Source organism: Marmota monax, unplaced genomic scaffold (assembly GCF_021218885.2).
Source record: "Marmota monax isolate L192 unplaced genomic scaffold, Marmota_monax_Labrador192_F-V1.1 WCK01_AAM20220418_F8-fsc00253, whole genome shotgun sequence".
In the NCBI taxonomy this organism is placed as follows: domain Eukaryota; kingdom Metazoa; phylum Chordata; class Mammalia; order Rodentia; family Sciuridae; genus Marmota; species Marmota monax.
The window spans coordinates 2,483,040-2,487,973 of record NW_026695237.1 but is presented as its reverse complement, the minus strand read 5'-3'; the positions used below and the strand labels follow the sequence as shown (position 1 = coordinate 2,487,973).

At 36.0% G+C, this 4,934-nt stretch overlaps 1 pseudogene; it reads left to right on the top strand.

Annotated features, from left to right (window-relative positions):
- Positions 1 to 4,293: 4,293 nt before the first annotated feature.
- On the top strand, positions 4,294 to 4,934 carry LOC124089456 (high mobility group protein B1-like; annotated as a pseudogene).

Genomic DNA, 4,934 nt, shown 5'->3' with positions numbered 1-4,934 from the left:
TTATATGTATATCCCCATCCCAGATTGTTCTTGTCAGTTGCTGACCAGTACTTCTGCCTCTCCATTAGACAGTTCCACTTGATGTACTTAGCATATCCAAATGTGAATTATTTTTCCTAAAAATCTACATCTGTTTCCTAGCTAAGTGAAAGACATTATCAAATACTAATCATCCAAGCCTAAAATATATGACTCAACCCTGATCCCTTCCGTATTCCCCTGCCCAATCATTTTAATATTTCTCAAATGTGTTCACTTCTCAGTTTATCCATGTTATGGTAATCTCCACTTTAGATCAGACCAGACTTGACTTTTGCCTGAACAGTTGCAATCACCAATCTGCCTGTTGCAAGTCTTGCCATTCTCCATTCTGTTCTTTACATTGCAGCTAGAGATTTCCTTTCAAGTCACAAACTTAATAATGTATTATTTCCTAGGCTGAAATACTTCAAAGGTTCCCCATTGCCCTCAGAATAAAATCCAAACTCCTTAGCATGTTTCAAGATTTAGCTCAAGCCTCCATAGCCTCATCTCTAATCTAATTTCCTCTTGCATTTCTATCCACTAGCCCTTCTAATCTAGTTTAATTACCCTAAGGGACTCTATGCCCTCTGGCTTTCAGGCTTTGGCAATATTTTCTCCATCTGAAATGTCCTTCTCTATCTATTCCAAGGTCCTACTCATATCCTGGAGATGGCTTAATATAATTTCCTCAAGTAATTATTTCCTGATTCTCATTTTCACCACAATCAAGTTCAAATTATGTGTCCATTGCAAAATATACTGTATCATAGTTGCCTTTACCTACTGACCATGTATACTGCGAGCTAAAATAATGACAAAGTTTTAATATATATATATCTTTACCATTCAACCATTACCACTATCAAATTCCAGAACATTTGTATCACTCCTAAAAGAAACTACATGCCCATTAGTCATCATGCTCACTCTTCTTCTCTCAGCCTTCAGAATTACTAATATTTTTCATCTCTATGGATTTGCCTATTCTGGATATTTCATATAAATTGAATCATATAATATGCGATCCTTTGTGTCTTATTTATCACATTCTTAAATCCTAAGTGTCATCACAATATGGGAACAAAACAGGTGCTCAATAAATATTTGCTCAATCAATGAAGAAATACTATTGTAACAAAGAATTAATGGTCTAGGGGGGAGAAATTACAAAATTGCAGAGGTAGGAGGAACTTTAAATATCATCCAGTGCAAATCTCTAATTTTCTAGATGAGGAAATCAAGATCCAAAATATCATTGACTTACCCAGGGTCAGTCAGCCATTTAGTGGTAAAAATGAAACTTAAAAATGCAAAATGTTGGTGCAGGACCCAGGCCCACAGTAGGCCCAGGTCCATCCCGCCACTGGCAGACATTTGCCAGAGCTCAAGCTCTGGCACAGGACTGCCTCTTCTGACTAGCAGACCATCACAGGAGCTCAGGCCCAGCCCAGATCTGCCAACACCAACATATGCAGGACCCAGGCCCAGGTATTGGCACCAAAATTTTTAAAGAACTCAAAAATCTTAACACCAAAAAACAAATAACCCAATTAATAAATGGGCCAAGGAACTGAACAGATACTTCCCAGAAGAAGATATACAATCAATCAACAAATATATGAAAAAATGTCCAACATCTCTAGCAATTACAGAAATGCAAATAAAAACTACTCTAAGATTCCATTTCACTCTAGTCAGAATGGCAGCTATTAAAAATACAAACAACAATAAGTGTTCGTGAGGATGTGGGGGAAAAGGCACACTCATACATTACTGGTGGGACTGCAAATTGGTACAGCCAATATGGAAAGCAGTATGGAGAATCCTTGGAAAACTGAGAATGGAACCACCATTTAACCCAGCTATTCCACTCCTTGGTCTATACCCAAAGCATACTACAGTATATGAATGGATAAAGAAGCTGTGGTTTATACACAATGGAATATATACATAATGGAATATTATTCAGCATTAAAAGAGAATAAAATCATGGTATTTGCAGGTAAATGGATGGAGCTGGAGAATACTAAGTGAAATTAGCCAATCTCAAAAAAACAAATGCCAAATAATTTCTCTGATTTAAAGATTTTGATTCATAATATGTTACTGGGGGGCAGGGGATTAAATGAACTCTAGATAGGGCAAAGGGGAAATGGGGAAGGAGTAGAAGGGAGGAGGAATAGGAATAGGAAAGATGGTGGAATGCAATATCATCATTACCCTAAGTACATTTATGAAGACATGAAGGATGTGACTCTACTTGTGTACAACCAGAGATATGAAAAATTGTGCTCTATATGTGTAATATGAATTGTAATGCATTCTGTTGTCATATATAAAAAATTAAAATTTTAGATAAAATTTTTTAAAATGCCAAAAGTTTAATTCACAACGTAGGAGTTTTTCTAGACTGACTCCCCAAACTGAAAATTCCCTTTTTCTTTCCCTTTACTTAAAATGATGAAGTATCCATTGCTTTCCTAAGTGTTGGGCTTGCTTACTTGCTTGTGTCTAAACATGGTAGATTCTTTCTCTGATGTTTTAAAATGAGCTTGCTTCATGAAGGTAAAAAGACATAAATTATTTTTCAAAATAGCCAAGCCCCTTTCAGTCTTTAATATTCTGCTGCTACTATTGTTTCTCCCTTTGAGCAAGTGTCTTGTGGAAGTTTCCTATTGAAGTACAACTTCTACTTAATTTTTTTAAATTTTTTTGTAGTTGTAGATGGACCAAATGCCTTTATTTTGTTCATTTTTATGTAGTGCTGCATATTGAACCCAGTGCTGCACGCATGCTAGCCAAGCAGTCTGCCACTAAGTTATAGCCCCAGCCCAGTTCTGCTTAATTTTGAAAGCTCACATGCTAATGGCCCCAGGAGGTATGACTATCAGAGATCACACACTCTCAGAGAATAGCTCTGATTTCTTTTAATCACCTTGTTCTGATTCAATGTCTAAAACCTAGAAGATATTTCATAACTATGGAAATTAAGAATAGAATTCTTTCAAGTGTCTTTTGCTTGTGTATTTGCTTGCATATTGGACCCACAAACATCTGAAATTTCACAGCGTATCCATATCATTCAGTCTTATGATGGATATGCTGATTCTGTGACAAAAATTAATGATCTTCTTGAAAAGTCAAGATTTCTGTGATCTTTTGGAAAAAAAATCACTTTAGGCTTATCTCTTGACCTACATCTCAAATATTCTATTTTATTTATTATTTATTTTATTATTTTAATTGGGGTTTTTTTATACATGACAGTAGAATTTATTTTGATATATTTACATAAGCATGGAATATATCTTATTCTAATTAGGATCACAGTCTCATGCATGTACACATGTTGAGATTCACTGTGGTGTATCAAATACTTTATTTTAAATGGTGGCACAATTACTTACTATTTTACTCCTTCTGTGTGTGAATCCAAGATTATCAGAAAAAGATTAACCAGCTGTCGTTGTGTTTATTGAGACCTAAACCATATTTTTTGCCATTTCAAGTGAAGCAAAACCCAAAGCTTATTAGATCCGTTCAAAAAATAATCATATTTGATATTACAATAATTTTCATATACTAAAGATTTCTATACATCTTTCCCAAACTTCCAAAACTATATTTTTACAAGAAAATCCTCTATAAATTAATTATACACAACAGATAGATTTTGAACTGCAACTATGTACATTTATTTGTTTGTTTGTTGTAGTTGAACACAATATCTTCATTTTATTTTATTTTTTTTTAATGTGGTGCTGAGGATCTAACCCAGGGCCTCGAACGTGCCAGGTAAGTGCTCTACCACTGAGGCACAACCCCACCTTAGATGACCTTCTTTGCATATGTATGATATGAAGAATAGTTTTGCTTAAATGAAATGCATATCAGCATAAATGGATTAAAAGGATTCATAAAGCTGTAAGGAAGCAGAGATTTCATTTATTACCAATTCAATCCCTTCATTTTAAAGAAAAGGAAAGTCAATTTAATGGAGGAAGGATAGTCTTTTCAATAATGTAAGAACAAGAGGATGTCCCAGGCAGAAGGAGAGAAAAAGAAAGGAACAGAGGAAGGAAAGGAGAAAAAAAAGAACCTCATGCTAAAACTCACACCATGTACAAATATTAACATAAAATGGATCATGGGAATGTTACAGAGCCGAGATAGTGTGTGGCTCTCACTCTTACAGCCATTGCAGTACATTGAGTTCCATAGAGACAGCAAGTGAGAGCTCCACAGGCACTGGGCAACTTTGAAGAATAATTAAACCTGGGCAAAGGAGACACTAACAAGCTGAGAGGCAAAATGTCATCATATGCATTCTTTGTGCAAACTTCCTGGGAGGAGCATAAGAAGCAGCACCCAAATGCTTCAGTCAACTTCTTAGAGCTTTCTAAGAAGTACTCAGAGAGGTGGAAGACCATGTCTGCTAAAGAGAAAGGGGGGAAATTTGAAGACATGGCAAAGGCAGACAAGGCCCATTTTGAAAGAGAAATGAAAACTTATATCCCTCCTAAAGGGGAAACAAAAACAAAGTTCAAGGATCCCAATGCACCCAAGAGGCCTCCATCGGCTTTCTTCTTGTTCTGTTCTGAGTATCACCCAAAAATCAAAGGAGAAAATCCTGACCTATCTATTGGTGATGTTGCAAAGAAACTGGGAGAGAGGTAGAATAACATTGCTGCAGATGCTAAGCAGCCTTATGAAAAGAAAGCTGCTAAGCCGAAGGAAAAATACAAAAAGAATATTGCTGCCTGTCGAGCTAAAGGAAAACCTGATGCAGAAAAAAAGGGGGGGGGGGGGTTGTCAAGGATGAAAAAAGCAAGAAAAAGAAGGAAGAGGAGAAAGATGAGGAAGAAGATGAGGATGAGGAGGAAAAGGAAGATGATGATGATAATGAATAA